Below are 23502 nucleotides of genomic sequence, written 5' to 3'. Positions count from 1 at the left end.
GCTGCACCCTGCCTGCTCGGGGGTAACCATGTGGTGCTAAGAATCAAACCTGAGTCCGCATTCTTTAACCACTGTTCTGTCTCCCAGTCCCTAGGCTGTGTTTGTGTTCATACTGGGTGATTTCATTGTTTTTCAACTTTACTGTAGTGTGGAAGTCACATTCCTGGAAATCGAGGTGTGATACTTTGGTGATGTAGAGCTGCTATAGCAAGTACGCTGCCCAGTCAGCATCTGTCCAGGTAATGACAGTGACCCCACTGTAAGTCAAGGGGGATTTGTTTGTTTGTTTGGGACAGCCACACCCTGCAGTTCTCAGGGCATATTCAGGAATCACTTTCAGTGGTACTTGGGGAACCATCAGGGATGACAGGGATCAAACCTGGGTTGTCTTCATGCAAGGAAAGCACTTTACTGCTCAAAAATCCCGCTGGCCCAAGTCAAATAAGGTCTGTAGCACTGTAGCACTGTCCTCCTGTTGTTCATCAATTTGCTTGAGGAGGCACCAGTAACATCTCTATTGTGAGACTTGTTGTTACTGTTTTTGGCATATCAAATACATCACAGGCAGCTTGCCAGGCTTTGCTGTGTGGGCTGAATACTCTCGGTAGCTTGCCGGGCTCTACAAGAGGGGCAGAAGAATCGAACCCGGGTCGGCCGGATGCAAGGCAAATGCCCTACCTGCTATGCTATATCTGTAACGTGCCTGAATAACATGGATCAGGCCAGTAAAGAGGTCAGAGTGCTGAGTGCATACTTGGCATGTGGAAGCCCAGGTTTTATCCCTGGTCAACCAAGCTCCACTGGGTTTTACCCCCACCCTCACTCCAGCCCCCAGAATATGAAGCACATTTAAAAGTAGGAGAGGGCCCGTCCCTCTCCAAGGGAACTAGCCCCAGAAGCGGAAAACCTCCATAATTCAATCACTGCCATGCTCACAGTTGCTCTCCACACACTCGGGCAGAGCCTCACCCATGAGCAAACCTATTCCTGGACATCTCATACCTCATACCACTCATACTCAAAAAGTAGCGCACCACACTTGATGGGGTTTAAAGTAGAAAGCAACCAACCTTAGAGGGAAATATATTTTTACATATATATACTAATATATATGTGTATATTCACACAAGGTTCAACTTTTAACAGCATATTAGTAATCTCTTATAGAAGAGCTCAATGGCCCCTGGGTGAAATACAACAATCTTCAAATACTCTCCCCTAAGGAAAGTTTTTTGGAGCATTTTTAGTGGTTTATTCATAACAAACAATACAAAATAAATTATTTCGGTTCTGCTTTGGGGCAGGGGTTGGGATTCGGGATGGAAACATCTGAAATATGATGATGGGAAGGTGTAATGGTGGTGGGATTGGTGTTCAGATAATAAACGAAATCAAATATTGTGAGCAACTTTATAAGTATAAAATAAAATTTAAAAAAAAAGATAAAAATAGGAGAGGGAGCTGAGTACCAGTGAAAGGAAGGGTAGGGTTAGTATGTTAGTATGGGAATTTTGCATGAGGGAACTTCTGTTAGGGAATAATGCCATGAAAAGGATTTGGAGGAATTCACTGCCGGTGAGAATTGTGTCTGGTTTGACCTGGTAGAAACAATACGGAGGGTTCTCAGTAAATTTAAAATTGAGCTGCTTTGGGTTATGTAAACCCCATGAGAGAAAAACTATTCATTCAAAAGGTCGTAAGCACACAGCTCTTCATGGCAAGACTCAGTAAAAGAGCTAAGATATGTAATCAACCTAGAGATTCAACAGCAGATCAGTGGATCATGAAGATGTTTGTAATATAAACGGTGTATATATACTACTCAGCTATGAGAGATGATGAATTCATGCAATTTGCCACAGCCTGAAAGAGAACTGGAAAATACTGTGTTAACTGGAGAAAGAGAGAGGAAGGATGAACACAGGATGATATCACTTATATGCGGGTATTTCAGAGAAACTGTTTGAGGAAATGCAATGTTTTCAAGGAGAGATGTTTGGATCCATGGACCCAGAGTATAGAGAGGGAAGAAGGATAGGGAGAGAAGAGGTAGATGAGACGAAAATGGGGCAGAGTTAAAGGGATCTCAGGTCCATCAGTGGTATTAAAAAGGAATGACGGAGCTAACTACCCAAACCACAGAGTTAGTAACACTGAAACTCCAAGACTCAAACTTTAATAACAAGATTTGAAAGGTGCCTGTCAAGATGGGAGGTGGGGAGTGGGGGACGGGTGTAGGAGAGAGAATCCGGAAACACTGGTGGAGGGATTGGTGATGGAACACTGTACATCAAAAGCCCCACTGTGAATAACTTTGTGATTCCCGGTGCTTTAGTACCGCACTGTCCTCCCGTTGTTCATCGATTTGCTCGAGAAGGCCCAGGAACGTCTGCATTTTGAGACTTGTTGGTCCTGTGTTTGGTCTATCGAATATGTCATGGCTAGCTTGCCGGGCTTGGCTGTGAGGGGGGATACTCTCGGTAGCTTGCCAAGCTCTCTCCGAGAGGGGCAGAGGAATTGAATCTGGCTTGGCAGGGAGGGCTGCGCACAAGGCCAACGCCCTACTACTGTGCTATCGCTCCAGCCTCCAAACCCTCCAAATCCTTTTCATGACATGATTCCCTCACTTCCTTCATTAAGTGGGCGGGCCCCTCACCACTGATGAGTCCCGCTGTCGAGGAAACCAGACCCATGATTAGCACTCCAGGCCTCTGGGCACCAGGAAGGCTGTGCTCGGGGGCGTGCCTGGTAGGTCTATCCTGTAAGTTCTTTGCTGCAAGCATTTTTGCTGCATAACTCATCAGACAGAAGGCAGTTTTTCCATAAAAGATCAAATAACTAGTTGACATTTGGTTTCAACTCACAAGTACTCCCATTTTTTGTGTAATATAAATCTTTGTCCTCATAACAGTCTGTAAAGTAGTAATTAGATGTGGTGATTTTAAACAGTGGGTGCTAATGGTGATGTGTATACTGAAAATATAGGAATTAGCACCAAAGTGGGTTGGGTGCTTGCCTGGCACATGGCAGACCTGGGGTTCAGTTCCCAGCACTCCATATGGTACCCCTGAGCACCACAAGGCATGCCCCTGAAGCAAAACAAAAAAAGGAAAGAAAATACAGGGATCTTGGAGTTATTGAGGAGCTGTTGTCCCCATCCTGTCACTGCAGAAACTGAAGTGATGTCGGTGGGCCCCACAGGTGGCTCATGTGAAGTGGGGAGGAGAAAGACGGTCACTTTCGCCTGATCCGCCTCTGCCACCTGGAACCCAGGTTCTTGTCTTGCCTCACAGAAAAGAATTTTAGGATTAGAAAGGCAGTAAAATTACAATTTTTATTTAGAGGTTTTGAAGGGAAGGAGGGAGAGAAAGTGGGAGAGAGTGAAGAGTAACATGCTCAAGAGAGAATCTGGGCTTCTCCAAGGGCAGGGAGAGCCCCTATATACATCCCAGCATTAGGCGTGAAACCATAAAAGTACACCTCTAAAGAGGGGAGATGCAGGTGCTCGGGCACCGCATGTACTCGGCCATGTGGGCGCAAGCAGCACATGGGCTTGGGCAGCATATGCCTGCTCTTCCTTTGTTCAAGGTGGCCTTTATAGGGTTTCTCCAACCTGCCTCTTTGTGGGGCTTCTACCTAGGTTAAAGTTCGATGCTAAGGAGGTTGTCAGGAGGGTAGAGTTGGGAGTGGTGATGGTCTTCTTTGAAGTTCCTTTCCTGGCCTTTAGTTCCTGGATGGAGTTTCTATGGGAGCAGGGTTCAGCCTCCTTCGGGTCTGTTAGGGACTGGCACCAGTTGTCCATGAGGGCAGTGCTATTACTTCCCAGGAAATTTACTTGCATTGCCTTGGAAGGGGGCCTTCCCTATCTGCCTGCCTGCCTACATCAAAAGGAGCCGGGCATGGTGGAGAGCTGGAAAGAGGCAGGTTTTCTGGAGGCAGCTCTGCCTGTGTTTACACTCATCATCGTAAAAGCAATAAATTTCATTTAATGCTTAACAAAGAAAAACCCCGTGGTGCTAAACCTCACTGGAAATATGAAGTATGAAGGCATAAAACCAGATTGAATACTCTACAAGAACATGATTACATATCAGTTTGCAAAATCCTCTCGTGAGCACAGTTTTCTAACTGGTCAAGACCAGCACATTAGGTTGAAAAACTGTAATTCTTAAACAATCATGTAAATCCAGAGTAGAGCAACATTTGATTCACAAAAATTTAATTTGCTTTAATTTCCTTATTTCATGGAACCTCTTTCACTATCTATTTGAGCAGTAATGCCCCATGTGTAAACCACACTTTATGGACTAGATGCATTATTGTTAGTGACCAGAGTGGTATTAGAAGTGGCAAATTGAATCATTTAATATCATTGCTTAAGAGCATCTAGGAAAGAGGGAGAGAGAGAGAGAGAGAGAGAGAGAGAGAGAGAGAGAGAGAGAGAGAGAGAGAGAGAGAGAGAGTGATATTTTTCCTGGTCACAGTTAATAAGACTCATGGCTAAATTTTCATTAAAAAGGCAAAAACATTCTTTTTTATAAGTGTTTTAGGTTTGGGGGTTTTGGAGTCACATCGGGTGATGTGCAAGAGTTATTCCTGTTCTGTGCTCAGGAATTAATCCTGGCGAGCCCAAACTATATAGAATAACAGTGATTGAACCTAGGTCTGTCATGAGCAAAGTAAGCACCCTACTCACTTTCTTATTGCTCTGCTTCAATAAAAGAAAAAAAACATTCTTAACAATTTTGTGTTAATGAAGAACTGCTGAGAAAGAGAATTATAAATCCTGGCACATATGGCCTTAATCATCTCAAGATGAACTTTGTGGCCTATGTAATTCACTTCTCTGTTCTTGTCTATGCTCTTTTTTTTTCTTTCTGAAAATTAAAACACAAAAGTAAGAAGAAAGAAAGATAGAGAAAGAAAGAAAGAAAAGAAAGAAAAAGAACCAGCACATTACTTTTTGGTCTCTTAGCTCACTTACACAGTTCAGCTCATTCTCTGATGCAGGCTTTACCGAATGTACTATGTTTATACTGGAGGCTCAAGAGGAATGAAGCTCCCCCTGCCCTCCCCAATAGACATGGTTACCTGCTACCTGGTGAATGTCGTTTCCAAACACTGGGATCCATATTTGTCACTGCATTTTGTCCTGCCTTGTGAAATGCTCTCCTCTGGGCACTTTCTTTTGTGTCCAATGATTCATGTTCCAAGTTCTACGGAAAATGCAGGTTCAACTCTGTATCTCTGAGGCCTCTTTTTCCTTCAGTATAGCATGTGATATTTTTGTTTGTTTTGGGGGGCTGTGGGAAACCCACTAGGGAGTCATCTGGCCATTCTCAGGAGGCCAGTAGGCGCCAGGGTCCTGGCAGTCCCTTGAACAGTTTCTCTATGGGTTGTAGCTTGTTTTGAAATGAGGTGCCCTGGACTCTTGGGACAGACCATTATCTCCCACCAGCTTGTAACATTGTCATATTACAATCCATAATGTTGCTAAAAGACTCTTTCACCCAGACTTGAAGCCAAACTATTAAATTTTCTCTTTTACAACAATAAGGTCTGATGGCCAAGAGCCCTGCAGAGAAAACACGGTGGCAAAGATTTTAATAGGTTGCTACCTGGAGTAACGGAGCTGCTCACTCTTTCTGTGCTGTGCTGCCTACAGGCTGCCATGGGTCCTCTTAGCAGGGCCTGTCCCAGGCGACAGGTGGAGGGAAGCGTAGTGAAGAGACCTCATTCTGGATGAGACACATGCAGCGTCTCACCTGCTCAGGATGCTGAGAGGAGCAGAACTTCAGTAAGTATCTGCAGAATGAGCAGGAGGGTGAAGGGGAACTTAACTGCTTTCCTGGTTCTTTTTTTTCAGGGCTTACTCTTGGCTCTGCGCTCAGGGATCACTCCCGACAGTGCACAGGGATTGAAGGCATATGGGCCTGATTCTTAAGCCCATCTCCTCTCCCTGTACATACTGAGCCCCCCATCTGCCATCTAAGCCCTGTGCTGTATACGAGCTCTACGCTGTGTTCTCTGTCACCTCCACAATCCCCTCAGTCTCTGCTTCCCTGTGGCAGGCAGCTGGGGTGCTCTTCCTAAACCCCCCAGTCGGCTCTAGCTCCTCCTTGGCAGACCCTCGAGTGGCTGCTCTGTGCCTTCAGCATTACATCCACATTCCCTTTTGGGACCCAGGAGGTTTGTGTTCTGCTCTGTGAACTCCTGCAGCCTCAAGTTTTGCCATCTCCCCTGACGTCAACTCATTTTGTCAAGGGCTGAAAAATAGCAGACCCCTGCACTTTCAGTGCCCCTATGCCCTGCCCTCTGCGGATACTGTTGCCATGACCAGGAAGGACAGAGATGTTCACTGGCATAGTATTTAATTGTGGTACTCTTCGGGGTCACCACACTGGACTGTGGTGCATCTGGAAATCACTCGTGACGCCTGCAGGCAGCAGCACCAGATGGACCGCACAGCCTCCAGCCTGCGAGGCAGGCGATTGGCCATCGAGCCGCCTCCAGGCCTCTTGACCACTCATCTTTTTCTTTTTTTTTTCTTAAATTTTTATTAGTGAAACACCATGAGGTACAGTTGTAGACTTACAGATTTTTGTGCTTGGGTTTCAGTTATACAGTGAGCGAATACCCATCCCTCTACCAGTGCCCATTCTCCACCACCACTGATCCCAGTATCCCTCCCACCTCCCATCCCCCCATCCCACCCTACCTCTGTGGCAGGGCATTCCCTTTTGTTATCTCTCTCCTTTTGAGAGCTGTGGTTTGCAAAAGAGACATTGAGTAGCAATCATGTTCAGTCTATAGTCTACTCTCATCACACATCTCCCATCCTGAGAGGAGGTTCTGCTCATCCTTTTCAAACTGTAGCAAAGACAGATACCCAAGGGCTCTCCTCAGCCTCCCCTCATGCTTAGCCCCAGGCCCTACCCAGCCCCACCTTGAGTAAGGCTGAAGGAGGAGGACTGGCAGCTGTGCTTAATAATAGTAATTTTTTAAAGCATGCTTTACACTGTGTGCTTCAAAATACCCGGTTTTCTAAGTACCATACTTAACTGACTCCTGGCCCGCCCCTAAGTTTTTCACTTTCCCAAGATGGAAGGGGAAGGTGGCGAGAGAGGGGAGTCACAGTCCCGCCAGTGTCTCTGTCCCAGACCTGCTGGGTAATTACAGCTTGGCTGGGACGCCTGTCTCTGTCCCGTAATCACAGCCCTTCTGGTGCTGGCTCTGCAACCTTGGGTGGCAGGGATCCATAGGGAGAGAGCTGGGAGGGGACTTGTAGCCATCTCTTAGGGTTTGTCTTGCTTCTTTTGTACAACAGTGTGCTCACGGATTTGGAGGTGTATTCAGGATCTCTGAGTTTTCTGTCAGTTTTCCTTTCTCCAGATCTTGACCACCTGGGAAGTTCTGTTTCTGGCCACCAGGGGGCCTCACTCAGTCTGCAGTGCCCGCGGCTCTGTGGGGAGGGTTGAATTCAGGCTCTACTCAATCAGGACACTGTCTCCTTAAAACCCTGGGGGACTGGGAATGGGGTGGGGTTACAGTGGGCATGTCACTTGCCTTGACTGTGACAGATCTGAGCTTGGTCGCAGAAACCCTATATGGTCCCCTAAGCCTGCCAGGAGTGACTTTTTTTTTTTTTAATGAATCACTGTGAGAAACAGTTACAGACTTACAAACTTTCGTGATTCAGTCATGCAATGATGGAGTACCCATCCCTCCACCAGTGCCCATTCTCCACCACCAATGTTCCCAGTATCCCTCCTGCCACCCCCTCCCCACCCCTCCATCCCCCACCTCTGTGGCAGGCACATTCCCTTTCACTCTCTCTCCTTTTGAGTATTATGGTTTGCAATACAAGTACTAAGTGGCCATCATGTTTGGTCCATAGTCTGGGAGTGACTTCTGAGTGACTTCCGAGTGCAGAGCCAGGAGTAAGCCCTGAGCACAGCTGGATGTGCCCCCGGCCAGTACCCCCTGTCTCTTCACCAAAAACAAACCAAAAAACAAACAAAAATCCACCCCACCAGAAATCCCAGAAGGGAGTATAGGCCCAGCATCCAGTGAACAGCTCTGTGAGGAGGATACAGAGGTGTGGCAGCTGAGGAGACTGCTCTGCCACACCGCTTGGCCCAGGCTCTTGGCTCTGGGGGATTCTATGGCAGGATCAGTATTCATGGGCCAGTGCTGGCAGGGCCTTCATAGGTCACCACTGGGACCTTCGTGGCCAAGCAGTAGCGCTCACTCCCCTCCACTTCCCCAGGACAGGAAGCACAGATGAGTGGAGAAACGGGGGCATACAGGCTAAGGAAGACCCTGTTTGGGGGAACACCCTATCTGTTCTCCACATACCCAATTATCTAACTCCCCAACACAGGTGATTTTTGCAGGGGCCACAGCAGGCAGTGCTCGGGGCTTACTTCTGTCTCAGTGCTCAGGGATCATTTCTGGTGGGACTCAGAGGGTCATATGGGGTGCCAGGGATCAAACCTGGGTTAGGCACGTGCAAGGCAAATGCCCCACCCACTGTTCTATTGTTCTGTCTGCCCAGCGCTCTGGTGTTTTGCCAGTCCTTCTGCAGGTCCTTTCCTAGGGATGGGCATGATGGCTGCACGTCTAGCCTACTTGAAGGACCACTGGTCGGGGATGTCATGGAGAGTCAGCCTGGGGAGTGACACGTTCATATGGCAATGCCTCTGGCGCACTGTGATCCAAAGTGGGGTGTATTCCAGAGCCTGAGGCTGACAGGGGTCTCTAAGGCTGGGGCAAGGTGGGCAGCCCCTCCTGCCAGAACCTTTACTGTGTGGAAGGTGTTGGGTCTTCCCTCCTGGTCTAGGTTGCTTTGCTGGCCAGTTTTCTGCTGGGGTTTCACCCCTTGGAACTTGAGGTTTCCTGAATCAGCTGTCAGCCTCAGCTGGTGTGTTCTTGTGGTGTTGGAGCTTGGTGGGCATCAAGAAGCCACCAAGGGAGGTGGGACTTAGCTCCCACAGCTGAGACAGGGGTGTGACACAGCTGTTCCACATGCTGATATGGTGCCTGTGTTCAGTGAGGGTTACTGGGGGCCATGGTGGTGGTGGTGGTGGTGGTGGTGGTAGTGTGTGTGTGTGTGTGTGTGTGTGTGTGTGTGTGTGTGTAAACACTCATGTGTTTATTTTCTCTACTTTCTATCCAGGTCCTGGCGGCCAGACCTTATGCTGAAGACACAAGGTGATCAGGCCAGAGCAGCCCCAAATGCTCAGCAAGACAAAGTGGGGAAGGTGTAGACACGAGTGAGTTCTGGTCGCGATCCTGAAACTCCTCTCCAAGTAGTTATGGTGCTATGGTAGAGACCTGGCTCACACTGGGCCCAAAGAAAGGTTTTGAAGGAAACAACTTTTGGGGAAAGGAGCGTTCCTGGCAGAAAGCAGGGAAAGACAAAGGCAGAGGTCGGGGCTGACACATGTCTGGGCTGACTAGAGCATCCAGTTGCTTGCTTTCAGTATTTCTGCCCCTTCCCGTCCTTATGCTGCTGTTGTTGCGTGTCCAGATGTCACACTGGGCTAGTTGTGGTGCTGTGATGCTCGTCTGGGACCACGCTCTCCTTTCGTTGTGTTACTCACATTCAGTCTGGTTGTACAACTTATTAGGACTGCAGCGCTGCTCCTCTGCTTGCTGGGAGTTGCACGTTTGGCCTTGGAGAGCTCATACATCTTCTAGTTTCTGTGCTTGCCAAGGGTCACACAATTCAGCTGTGGCATTTGCATACACGTAGTTAAGCTCTGGAGGTCAGACCTACTCGGTTAAGATCCCAGACAATAATGCTGCCAGGACAGAGCATGGCGTATGTCAGCAGCACTCAGGATCGAACTCATTGTCTCACAGCAAGCACCTTACCTGCTGTATGATCTTTCTGGCCCCCCAGTCTCCCTCGCGGTTTTGCCAGGCCTTATTCAGACACTAGATTGTAACCCTAGGGATGGGCGTGATCATTCACTGGGTAATTCACAGGGTCTCTGGAACATCCAGTTTGAGACAGTACCTGTTAGCAGTCATGAGAGTTGGATAAAGGGAACTGGCATCTCTGGTTTATCCTCTGAGCAATGAAACACTCTTGAGGGGCATTTAGGCACAACATGGTCTGAGTCTCCTGGTTAAAATATCCTGTTGGAGAGTTAAAGATAGAGGGGGCTGAGTGAAGCTGTGGGCCGCGATGGATCATCCAGTGGAGAGAGGGCCATATCTGGGTTGTGGTAGTGGAATGGGGCAAAGTTTGTGGGTTGGGAGTGATCAGGTAAGAACCACAGGGGAGAATGTGGTGGAGAAGAAAGTGGAAGTGATTTCCCCAAAGACACAGGTAATGCTATACCATAAGCAGTTTAGGTGGTGTGGGGGAGTGCACGGGGACACAGTAAGTTCACCTCCCAAGTAGACACACAGGAAAGGCCATACAGTTTTGGAAAAGCCAGAGCCAATGATTCAGAACTGAGAGCCGTGGATTTACATGAGCCCATGGCCATGGATTTATATGAATGTGACTTTATTGGAAGAGAGGAGACTACAAATCCAATTAAGGACTGTGAGATGAGATCAGCCTGATTCCCTGGATGGGTCCTAAACCTGCTATTAAAAGAGTCAGAAGAGAAAAAGGTGCAGATGTAGAAGAGAAGACCGTGGAAGATGGGTCCAGGTTGGAGGGATGCAACAAGCCAGGAAACACCAGGAACCACTGAGAGCTGGAAGAGGCTTGGGAGAGTTTTCCCCACAGCCTTCAGAGAGTGCCTGGTCTGTTAGCACCTTTGTTTCGCATTTCTAGCCTTTACAACTGTGACAGAAGATGTGTCTGAATTTTTCACACCTCATTTGTACAAATTTGGTTTGGCAGCTCTAGGAAATATCATAGTTTCCTTTTTGATTCCATTGGGATGGAATCAGAAGCTGCCTCATGCTAAGGGAAACTGAGGCCACGGAGGATGCTAAGCCAGACATGGGCTCTTCTGGATGAGATTAAGTAGGTTAAGAATATAAGAATGAGTGAATGAGTGAATGGCTTCTTCCTGCAAGGCAAGGGGCCATGGAGACCAAGGAAATGATCTGGCTTTCAGCGAACCCTGGCCCTGCTCAGGGCCTGGCATTCCCAGGAAGGCATCTGGCAGCTGATGGGGCCCTGAGCTTCCAGGCCCTACAATGCTGTGGGTTTCCCATCTCCACAATGAGTTCTATATATATATATATATATATATGTTTCTTTGAAAATATGCTAATTTTTATTGATATTCTGTAATTTACAATGCTATTAATGATGCTTTCTCATGCACATAATTCCAATACCACGTCCATCACCAGTGTACCCCCTCTCTCTTTCTCAAAGACCTTAAGTACCATCTCTCACAGGTTCCTCTGTTCCCCCTCCCCCCCAAATTAATTGTGTGGATCAGTTCTTCCATTATGTTTCCTTTGGATCCTTTTTGCTACTTTGCTGTGTATCTTTAAGTCCCATATATTAGAGAGATTCTATGTCTATCCCTTTCCTTCTGACTTCACTCAGCATAATATCCTCTAGTTCCATCTTTGTTGCTGCGAATTGCATGATTTTGTTCTCTCTTAAAGCTGCATGAGTCTGCAAATATTTACTGAGCCCTGTTCTATGGAGAAACTGAGAATAGGATGGTGGATAAAAACACACATAGTTTACATACTCGTGCAGCTGCCAGGCAGGTGGAGGGTCAGATATTAAGCAATCCCAACCTCATTTTATTATATTGACTGTGGCAAGCATTACAAAGCAGGTATGAGGAACTATCATAGGAAGATTTGACCTGGTCAGGGAAATGCAGAAAATCCCAGCTAAGGGGATCTGAAGAATTCAACTGGGAAGGAGGAACAATGTTCAGGCAGAAAAAACAGGAAAATACAAGGATAGAGGTGGGGTGGTGAGGGACAGTGTCCAATTAGAGGACATGGAGGGAAGACTGTGTGGTTAGAGAAGTGTGGGGTGGGGGTTGGCCCTTGTGGGATCTGACAGGCCAATTTAGACCCATGCAATTTACAAAGGTGGGGGTGATGGACACAGAGCTGCCCTTTGAGGCCAAGAGACAGCAGAGTTCAATCCTGGCACCATATATGGCCTCTTGAGTGATCAGGAGTTATTCCTGAGTATAGAGCCAGGATTAAGTTCTGAGAATAGCCAGTAAAGATCGCGTCCTTCCCCCGCCCCCACCAAACCAAACCATAAATCAGCGCTGCCCTTTGAGGAGACCACAGTGGACAGTGGCTGTAGTGTGGAAGAGAGACAGGGAGGAAACAAGAACAGAGTGGGTCGGGGTCAGGAAATGGCTTAAGCAGTAGAGCACACGCTTTGCACCTGTGAGGTTCCTGGGTTTGACCCCTGACACCACATACAGCCCCATATATGTTGAGCCCCAGTTGTTCCACACAGGCCCCTGTGAGTGTTTTCTCCACTGAAGCTGGGACATGGAGGTGCGGAGTGGGGCAGGGGAGAGAGCAGCCACTCAGGGTCACACGTGGAGATCCAAGCAGAGAAGGAGACTTATCTGAACACTGGAGGTCTGGAGCTCAGGGGTCAGACCAAGGGGAGGAGAGAAATCTGTAAGTCATTTGCGCAGAGGAAGGAAAAGAGGCAAAGAAAGCACGGGGACCAGAACTGTTCCCTTCCTGTTCAGGAAGCGGGTAGGGGGATTGAATCCAGGTTCCCAGGTATGCAAGCTGTGTGCTCTACTTCTGACTGCCCTGCCACAACCTCAGGCCAAGTCTGAATAGGGCCACACCTGTCATGGCCTTGTGGGGTGCTCACACTGTACCAGGTGCTTGCTCTGCTGGGGCAGGGAGGGGTCACACCTGGCAGTGCTGGGGGTTAACGGGGTTATGCCCAGTGATACCCAGGGTAGCATGTGGTGCCAGGGTTTGAACTCAGGGCTATACACATGCTAAGTATGCTCTCTTCCTTCTTGCCCCATTACTCGATTTTTATTTTATTATTATTATTATTATTATTTGCTAGCACAACAGGTAGGGCGTTAGCCTTGCATGCAGCCGACCTGGTCAACCCAGGTTTGATTCCTCCGCCCCTCTTGAAGAGCCCAGCAAGCTACTGAGAGTATCTCGCTCGCACGGCAAAACCTGGCAAGCTACCCGTGACGTATTCGATATGCCAAACACAGTAACCAGTCTCACAATGAAGACGTTACTGGGCTCACTCAAGCAAATCAATGAACAATGGAAGGATAGTAGTCAGTAGTCAGTATTTTTTTTTTTGCATCCAGGGGGTCCAACCTTGGGCTTCACACTTGCAAGGCAGACACACTACCACAGAGTCACATCCCCTGTTCCTTGAGTTTGCCTTCCTGTGTTTTGAGGAACTCCAGCCTTTATTGACTAGTGGGGAGGCAGAGAGGGAGATGGGGGTTAGGGCTGGGGCAGGCAAACCAAGGTGAGAAGACCAGATGGTGCAATCAAGGCAAGGGATGTTGGAGGGAAGCAGGTCGAAGGCTGCTGGGTTTTACACACTGCTGGGGGCTGCAGATGAGGACCGGCATGTGGCTATTGAATTCAGAGATTTGGAGGTCAAGGAAACGTAGTAAGACCTGTGTTGGTATTGGGGCCAGAGTGATAATACAGTGGGGAGGGCATTTGCCTTACATGTTATGACTCACCCGGGTTCAATCCCCGGCATCCCATATGGTCCCCTGAACACTGCCAGAAGGATTAGGAGTAATTCCTGAGTGCAGAGCCACGAGCATCACTGGGTGTGACCCAAAAAGCCAAAAAAGAAAAAAAAAAAAGACCTGGTTGGTGTGGGGTGAGCAGAGAGAGGTGAGTTTTCTGAACTTGAACTTGAGAAGAGAACACAGTGGGTGGGTGGAATGAGGGCTTTGTGTCTATAGTGAGACATGAATTTATTTATAGGCCATGGAAGAATTCAGCTAAGAGGGGAGGGTTGAACCTTCAGTAGATGAGCCACAGGACAAGCTCCTGAGAAGAGAGGCTGGGAGGGAGAGGTGGGCAGAGGGAGTTTACTGGGGGGGGGGGGGGGGGGGGTGTAGCAGGCTGTAGCACATGCTGGAAAATTTGTTTAGTTTAAGTCAAACTTTGCTGGTGTCTTATCTCTTACTCTGTACAACTTTCATTTTTTGTTTGGTGGTGGTGGTGGTGGGGTGTATCTTCTGGCTCTACACTCAGGAATTACTCCTGATGGTGCTTGGGGGACCATATGGGATGCCCGGGATCGAACATGGATCAGCTGTATGTATGGTAAATGCCCGAGCCTCTGTACTATCAGTTCGGCTTATGTGTGTAATTCTGTGTGTTTGCTTGGAGGTTCCCTAGCTGAGCTGCTTGCCTGGCTAGTGTGCCACAGGGAATGTCTGTATATGGCCTGGACAGAGGCTGGGAGCCTGCCATTCGGAACCAGCTCCCTGATGAGATTCTCAGACTTTTCCCCTTCATTTATGACCAGGAAGGTTCACAGAGCAGGCGTGGGAACCTCCTGGCCGCCAGGACCTCCTGGGGCTCACTGAAGTCTGTGGCCTCCCTGTCTTCATGCCCTTCCCGCCTCCACAACCAATGAGGTGTCACTGTTCTGAGTAGATGTTGGGCCCTGATGGAAGGATTTGAGTCAACCAGAGGTGGTTATGTGTCCCCCTTGCCCGCCCTAGTCTGACAGGCTTCTACCTCATTAATCCATAGCCAGAAGCACTTTGCTGGGTGCTGGAACGCTGGGAATCCCTCTGGGAGCTGGGGCGGTGGTGGGGCTGGGCGGTGGCATTGCCCCCATGTCCCCAGCCAACGTCACCACCGTCTTGTTATTATTGGAGGTGGCACACCCGGCAGGGCTCAGGGGTCACTCCTGGTGGGGCTCGTGGTGGTGCTCGGATTGAACCCGGGGCATCCACATGCAAGGCCAGTGCCCTGACCCCTCTACACTCCGACACCATCCCTAGTCGTCTTGAGGGGCTTCCCCACTCCCATCCTTTGAAACCCCGATTCCAAGTCCAGGGTGACCCTAGTGTTCTGTGGTCAGACGGTGCTGATCCGGCGGAGGGGGTAGGGGGAGGGTGTGCGTCGAGGCGGGCGCCCGGCAGTGCTTGTGGTAGCCGTCGGGCGGGCGCCCGGACGCCCCCGCTGGCCGGAGAGCCGCGGCCAGAGCTGGGCGCGGGGGCGGCCGCGGGCTGTGTACGTGCTGCGGGCGGTGGGCGGCTCCCGCCCGGCCCCGGCCAGCTCCCGCCTCCCCGCCGGCACAGCCCAGGCCGGCTCGGAGGCCCCCGTGGGTGACGCCCCCAGCCTAGGCTGCTGGGGGCCGCAGAGGGGCGGGAGGGGGGACGTGGCGGCGGCTCAAGGGGGCGGAGCGGCCGCGCGGGGGCGGAGCCGCGGGAGGAGCCGCCGCGTTGGCCCCGCGCCGCAACCGGAGCTTCTGGAAACGCCTGGACAGCGCGTGTCCAGGTGAGCGCCCCCGCTCTGGCCTCCGGGGGTCTCGGGAGACCGGAGGGGTGCGGGCGGGGGTGGGCGCGGGGCTCCGACTGGGGGGAGCGGAGGGGGGGAGGATCGAGGGGCGCAGTGAGAGCCACAGCCCCGCGCCCGCAGCCCCGGTTCCGAGGCGCCCGGGTTCCTGTCCCCGCCGCCCTTCCTGCCGGTCCCCGCGGCCGCCGCACCCTGTCGTGCCCCGGGCAGGGCGGCCTGGCCCCGAGGGCTGCCTGGTGGACGGCGCTGGCCGCTCGCCGTCCGGGAGAGCCCTTGTCCTTTGTAAAAGGGCACGGGGTCGTGGTCCCGCAGGGTTCAGGCTGGTGCCCGCCTAGAGGGGCTATGGGACGAGAACGTTATCCCTCCCTCCCAGGCATCCCTTACAAACTCGGCTTGTCTTGCCTTAGCTGCTGCGCGGAGAACCGTAGTCACGGGCAGAATCCAGCACACAGCCCTGGCTCGGGAGTCCAGAGAAGCCGAGGAACCGAAGATCAGATCCCGAGAGGCCAGACTCTAAACAGCGAGCGTGGTGAGTGCAGGGCTGGGAGGGAGCACCCGACTCTGGGTAGCATAGACCAGAGGGCTTCCAGCATTAGGACATCCCTGAGCTGGAACAAGGGTGATGCAGTCCACTGAAGCCTGTGGGGAAACTGGGAAACAAGACTCACTAGTGGACACAAGGTGATGGGGGACCCTTATCACTCTACCAGAAACCCAAAGCCAGAGGACAGTGTTCTGTGCCCTGGGCGGAAACAGGGCACAGTGACCGCAGACTTGCTCCCGTTTTCTCTGTTCCACTCCCATCCCGGGAGAAGAAGGTGTGGAGGAACATTTGCATCCCTCCAAGTCTGAGAGGTGCCTTAGATGGAGACCCACATCTGTCGCCCTCAGCCAGCTTGCAGGAGATGCTCACCCTGACAGTAAGAGTTGGGGGCTTCGTCACTCTGTAATTTAGGACAGTCCCAAGACTTTTTTTGCAAGCTGCTGCTTCTCAGCTTCCATCACATCTGGGGTGGCAGCTTCCATAGTTTAGTTCTCTGGTAAATGAACCAATATCTGATGCTTTCGTCCCTGGTATGTCTAGGGTGCAGTATCTCACCTTGGACCCAGCCTATCTGTTCACTTCTCCTTTTGTGAAATGTTTTGGCCTTGGATCATCTGGGGCCTTCCTGTTCTCAGAAGGCCAAGCCTATCCACTGTGGCCCAGCCAAGGAAGCCACGTAGCAAGGATGGAGGGAATTGGCAGCGGGCCTCATCCCCAGAGATGCCATAATGGGTCACTCTAGTTCTCTGAGAGTCCAGCAGTCAGACGTAGTGACCACTGGGCAGTGTCTGTGACTTCTTCTATTTTGTTGTGGGCCCTGAAATGGGCAGTTCAGTGCTTACCTTGTCACTGGTTCAGCCTGACCACAGTGAATCTTCTTGTGGTCCTTATTTCTACTGAGTGTATGCCAGGGACTGGAATGAGGGGGAAGGAGAGGAGGTGCCATTGGTAGTTCTCTTCTTGGCCCTGGGTACTTTATAATCCCTGAGATTGCTGTTTTATGCTGGCCACTGGCAGAAGACGGGAGAAGCCCAGAGCCTGAGTATTCATCAGAAGGAAAGAGTATGTGGGTACAGCCCTGAGGAATGAGTGGGGTGAATGATCTGGGGTCTGCTCATTTCCCAAGAGAGCCTTTCTTTTTTTGATTCTGTCCTCCCACATCCCTGGGAGGGTCTGAGGTTGGATACAAGCTCTTGGCTGATTTCTGGCCACGCTGGCCGATAGTGTGCAGAGGATGGTGGGTGTGTCCCTGGCCCCTGGGATCTGTCAAGAGTTTAATTTTATGCAGATGGAGTTGGCAGGAAGTGCTCTGATGCAGGCACGTGCAAGCCCAGACAGAGGCTGGAACAAGAGTGATACTTGGAAAAATTTGTTCAGACCTAGCAATTTAGACTTTTGAAGTGCCCCAGGGTGGTACCCAAACCTACCCTAAGGCAGAGAAGGCTGGTGACTCCTGTGGTTTCTGGCATTTATGGTGGGATGAGGATAGAGGAGAAGAACATTTTCAGAAGGAGCTTAGGGAAATGAAAGGTCTGGACTAGACTTTATGCAGTTCCGGAAGAGAGATTTTTTTTTGATCCAGAGGTGACCTTGCAGGGTGGAGACTGAACCATTTGAGTCATGAATTTTCCAGCTTAGGTTCAGGGGATCTGCCTGAACCTGGTCACTGACCAGCCCCTGCTCTAGACCTGCCAGGAAGTGCTTTCAGGAGTGGAGCCCGCTCAGTACCTGGCATTCCTGTGCCAAGTGAGGCCTTGTTCTTGATGCCTGGTCCTGATGTGAACTGATCAGAGGTACAGAAATACATGAGATCCTATAGTGTTGGTCCAGACTCATATATATATATATTTTTTTTTTGGGGGGCGGGATGGACTGGAGTGGTTGATCAGTAGCTATTCCTGGCTCTTTTTTAGGAGTGACTCCTGGTGATACTCTGGGGCTACTTTGTGGTATCTGGGGATTAAGCTGGGGGATCAAACTGTACAGTTTCTCTGTCTCTGTACTTCCACCTTTTGCTAGAGAATTTTCCTCATGAACTTGAGGATTTTTTTTTGGGGGGGGGGCACAACCTGGTGCTCAAGGTTTACTTTTTTTTTTATGTAGGAGTACTGCTATTTATTCAGCCACTGATTAGGCTGATTGAATTGGGCATGTACTCCACAAGGTTTACTTTTGACTATGCTCTCTGGACCCTAGAGTTGAGGATTGACTCGTCTCAGGGTTTTTCCATGACGGTCAGAGCTGCCTGTCTCTTCTGAATTAATATTTTATTTCTTCTGGGACTCCTATGTCTGGGTATTGGCCATATATTGCCTCAGTTTCTTCTTCATTGTCCTCAAAACTGACCTTCTAACTCCCTAGACATCAGCTGGACAGCAGGCCACTTCAACCCATGGGTCTTCCTTAGTGCCCTTGGTGCTGGTATGAATTGTGCTTGATCTTGGGCTGACCACTGCCATCTCATTGTCACTATAAGGTGGATGGGAAATGGCCTCGCACTGAGAAACTGTCTGCAGAGCTTGTCTGGAGATGTCCTGCTTTGCCGGAGTCTATGGACTCCGGCCAGCTTGTTAAAACGAGGCTTCCAAGAGACCCATCACCTGTCAAAGGTCACAGAGCCAGGAAGTGGTGGTGGAGCTGAGATTTAATTCTGGGGGTGTCTGCCCCCCATGACAGGTGGGCCTTTCCTTTGGGCTGTCCTGCCTGTCTTCTGCTGAGGACAGGAGGGGCCACCCCTGAGCTGGACCACTATGTTGTTGTCTTCTGGATCCATCTGCTGTCCTCCCTCCCTGAGGATGCAGTGAGGGATGTCCACAAGGCAACTTCGTGAATCCATTCAGGATTGTGGGATTGGCCTGGGCGTGGCCCAGGTGGGAGATCCTTATGTTGAAGACTTCACAGATAGTTCTTCTGAGTAGGACCAACTGACAGGAAGAGCTAATGGAAAATGTTTGGGGTTGAGTCTTGTTCTGTACTTGATTTGCTGGAGCATGTCAGGCAACCGGAAATGCTCAGCCTCAGTTAGTTTAGAGATCTGTGTGTGGAGTGGAGATGATAATCTAGGTTACAAAGTTCTGGTGAGGATTAGGTGGTAGAAATGAAAGATTTGGGGGATCATGAATAGTGGTTATCTTAGTTTAGAAAACAGAGCCTGAGGCAGTGCTTAAGTGCTTAATGCTTGACTGGATGGTGCAGAGATGGGATAGCCTGGGTGCGGCCCAGGAAACCTGCGGCAGAGCAGGAAGCTCTGACTAGTGGTGTATTACCAATGGACCAGCCGGCAGGGACACTCGCTGACTGCTCATTCTTGCAGCACTTTTCTGGGCCATCGCCACAGCGTCACAGGCAGTTCCTTGTTGCGAGGCGGGGAGGGATTTTATCTGCTAACCTCCCATTATCTGCTGGCCTCCATTGTCCTTCCTTGGCTGGAGTGGCCTCCTGAGGAATGAGCTTGTCTTCATGCCTACTCCTCTGTCCCCTTTTGTTGGTGTCTAGAAGTGGAGGAGGGTGCCGGAGACTTAGGGCCTCTGTGGTCCCTTCCATTGGGTCTGAGTCAGGACAAGTGGCCACATGCCCTGGAGACAGGGGAAACCCAGAAAGGAGGTGGCGGCAAGTAGGTCCGAAGTGCCCCTTATGTGGTTCCCATTCACAGAGGCTACCCGTCTTTGCCAACAGGTTGACTGGGAACCAACGTGGCCATTGCATGTCTAGTTACCAAAGCAGGAGAGTGGAACACGCTAATCACATGTTCACAGGTGGGACAGCAAGCATGAGGATCCATTTGGAGGAATTTGGCGGTGTGGTACATTATCAAGGAAGGAGCACAGTTTTCCTGTGAGGTCGTAGTTCTGAGCGAAAAGGACACGAAGCCTGACGATCGATTGATTGTTCAATCATTAGAAGATAGGACTGCAGGGGACAGCAAGGAGGGGTCACATGGAGTCAAAAGGGACTTGGAGCTGAGGAGTCCGGACTGTCCGCCCAGGGCAGTAGAGAACCTCTGGGGGACCCACAGTCAACCCTAGAGATGGAGTACGATGTAAAGTGGTGAGGACCAGAGGCCAGATGAAATGAGAGGCCAGTGTAGACAAGATCCAGAGGGGCTGCCGGAGGGATCGGGTGACTGAATGCGGGAATGACTAAGACATGAAAGAGTTGGGACACAGGGCTGGAGCCATAGCACAGTGGGTAGGGCGTTTGCCTTGCACGCAGTCGACCTGGGTTCGATTCCCAGCATCCCATAAAGTCCCCTGAGTACCACCAGGAGTATTTCCAGGAGTAATTCCTGAGTGCATGAGCCAGGAGCAACCCCTGTGCATCGCAGGGTGTGACCCAAAAAGCAAAGCAAAAAAAAAAAAAAAAGAGTTGGGACACCTGCTGCCCCTCCCTGGGTTGAGGGGGGCTGTTTGCTGCTCTGAGCTTTGCTAGCAGTGCCTCTGCTAGCAGTGCCTTTGCTAGCCATGCCTCAGAGCATGGGCAAGACTCCGCTGGGCACTGCCTTCCTATGCTTATTTATACAAATAAGCATGAAGAGTTGACCACCTGGAGGCAGAACCCCCAGGCGTGGGGGGAGTCCTGCTTAGACAGATTTTACTCCTTTATGGCAGATAGCCTCTTGTTCTGGCCAAGCCAGCCCAGTTTGTTCTGGGCAAACCCATGTCCTGTCTCAGGGCTGTTAGAAACATTGTTAAAACGCAGCCTGTTGCATTGGGGCTGCAGCTGGGAGCTTGGCAGACGTTCTTGCCTGATGAGGTAAAGGGAGAAGTTCAGGACGCTGCTGGTTTGCAGCTGGAAACATCTTCTCATGGCCATTTGGCCAGGTTGTAAATGTCTTTTCCAAAGAGCGCTTGTTGGGCCTCTGATTGTATATCTTGGAACTGGCCTGTGCTTAGAAACAGGGCTGGTCCCCAGGGCCATCACTGGCACTGGGCTTTGGCAGATTTTAAAGGACCTCCCAGTGGGGAACTTGCAGGGCTGCCTTGGACTCTATTTGAGAGCAAACTGCATTGTTTTCTTTTCTTTTAAAGCATATTATAAAATATTTTAAAAATTCTTTTTAGAATTCCTTGTAGAAAGATTTGGAAATACAAATAAGCATAAGGAGAAAAATGAAATTCCTCACTAAGACACAGCTAGATTTATGGCAGTCTCCTTGCACATGTGTGCCGTACAAGCAGACTTTTCTTGCAAACATGGAATCATAAAGTGTTCCTGCTCTTCTTGTGTCCTATTCTGCTCTGTTCTTCTCCTTGGGATAGGCATGCGGACACCTTCTCTGACCTCCCCAAGCTGACTGTGGGTTTGAGGTGGGATTAGCATGCTCAGGCAGTATGGGTTGGTCTCTCTTTCTGTCTCTTTCCAACCTGGCACTGAGTGGGTGACTATTATTTTTTAAAATTAAATTATTTTTTTTTAATGAATCACCGTAAGATACGGTCACAGACTTACAAACTTTCATGATTACATTTCAGTCATACAATGATCTAGCACCCATCCCTCCATCAGTGCCCATTTTCTACCACCAATGTTCCCAGTATCCCTCCTGCCACCCCTACCCCATCCCACCCCCTGCCTCTGTGGTAGGCACATTCTTTCTTACTCTCTCTCTCCTTTTGGGTGTTATGGTTTTCAATACAGATACTAAGCGGTCATCATGTTTGTTCCATAGTCTACTTTCAGCATGCATCCTGAGCGAGCCCTCCAACCATCATTTACTTAGTGGTCCCTTCTTTATCCCAGCTGCCTTTTCCCCCCAGCATGTGAGACTGGGTTCCAAGCTGTGGAGTGATCCTCCTGGCTCTTATCTCTGCTATCCTTAGGTGTTTGTCTCTTATTATGTTACTTTATATTCTACAAATGAGTGCAGTCATTCTATGTCTGTCCCTCTCTTTATGATTCATTTCACTTGGCATGATACTTTCCATATCACCCACTTACATGAGAATTTCATGATTTCATCTTTTCTAATAGCTGCATAGTATTCCACTGTGTAGATGTACCAGAGTTTCTTTAACCAGTCTTCTGTTCTTGGGTACTTGTTTTTTTTTTTTTTCCAGATTCCTGCTAATGTAAATAGTGCTGCAATAAATATACAAGTGAAGATGTCATTTCTACTATACTTTTTTGCATCTCCAGGATATATTCCCAGAAATGGTATTTCTGGGTCAAATGGGAGCTCAATTTCTAATTTTTTGAGAAATGTTCATATTGTTTTCCAAAAGGGCCAAACCAGTCGGCATTCCCACCAGCAGTGAAGGAGAGTCCCTTTCTCCCCATATCCACGCCAGCACCGTTTGCTTTTATTCTTTTGGATGTGTGCCAGTCTCTGTGGTGTGAGATGATATCTCATTGTTGTTTTGATCTGCATCTCCCTGATGATTAGTGATGGAGAGCATTTTTTTTTTTTTGCTTTTTGGGTCACACCCAGCAATGCACAGGGGTTACTCCTGCCTTATGCACTCAGAAACCACTCCTGGCAGTGCTCAGGGGACCATATGGAATGATGGGAATTGAACCCAGTTCAGCCGTGTGCAAGGCAAATGCCCCACCCGCTGTGCTATCGCTCCAGTCCCTGGAGAGCATTTTTCATGTGCCTTTTAGCCATTCGGATTTCTTCTTTGAGAAAGTTTCTGTTCATTTCATCACCCCACTTTCTGATGGGATTGGATGTTTTCTTTTTGTAGAGTTCAACCAGTGCCTTGTATATCCTTGGTATTTACCCCTTATCAGAAGGGTATTGGGTAAATATCCTTTCCCATTCTGCAGACGGTCTTTGAATTCTGGTCATTGTTTCTTTTGAGGCGTAGAAGCGTCTTAGTTTAAGATAGTCCTATTTATCTGTGTTTCTACTTGCTTGCTCGGTGATGTTTCATCTTTGAAGATACCTTTAGCTTCAGTGTCATGGAGGGTTTTGTTGACCTTTTCTTCAATGTACCTTATGGATTCTGGTCTGATGTTGAGGTATTTAATCCATTTTGATCTGACTTTTGTGCATCGTGTTAAGTAGAGGTCTGAGCCCATTTTTTTGCATGTAACTGTCCAGTTTTACCAGCACCATTTGTTAAAGAGGCTTTCCTTGCTCCACTTTATATTTCTTGCTCCCTTCTCAAACATTAGATGATCATATATTTGAGGGTGTGTGTGAGTTTATTCAACCCTATTCCATTGGTCTGTAGATCTGTCTTTGTTCCAATTCCATGCTGTTTCAATTATTACCACTTTGTAGTACAGTTTGAGGTTGGGGAAGGTGATGCCTCCCATCCTTCCCCCCCCCCCCCCAATTGCTTTAGCTATTTGTAAGGGCTTGTTGTTCTATATGAATTTTAGGAATGTTTGATCAATTTCTTTGAAGAATGGGGTGACTTTATTTTTTTAAAAATAGGATCCACACCCAGTGGAATTCAGGTGCCACCAGCTACACCCAGTGAAACTCCAGTGGCCATATGATTCTGGAAATAGGACCCAGGGATTTGTGCATGTGATGCATCTGCTCTGCCACG

General features: G+C 49.4%; 1 protein-coding gene across 5 annotated transcripts in view; it reads left to right on the top strand.

Moving 5' to 3' along the window:
- Positions 1-15281: 15281 nt before the first annotated feature.
- Positions 15282-23502, top strand: part of P4HA2 (prolyl 4-hydroxylase subunit alpha 2) — a 42402-nt gene continuing 34181 nt past the window's right edge. For 3 of the 5 annotated variants that reach the window (XM_056124641.1, XM_056124640.1, XM_056124643.1), the window contains exons 1-2: positions 15289-15441; positions 15867-15988. The gene's annotated coding sequence lies outside the window, so the exon portion shown is untranslated. Of the gene's footprint in view, positions 15442-15866; positions 15989-23502 lie in introns of all 5 variants that reach the window. The other 2 variants (XR_008793888.1, XM_056124642.1) reach the window with 2 other exon arrangements.

This window comes from Sorex fumeus, unplaced genomic scaffold (genome assembly GCF_029834395.1).
Source record: "Sorex fumeus unplaced genomic scaffold, SorFum_2.1 ptg000051l, whole genome shotgun sequence".
In the NCBI taxonomy this organism is placed as follows: Eukaryota; Metazoa; Chordata; class Mammalia; order Eulipotyphla; family Soricidae; genus Sorex; species Sorex fumeus.
The sequence above is the reverse complement of the archived record's forward strand: the minus strand, read 5'-3'. Positions and strand labels throughout refer to the sequence as shown.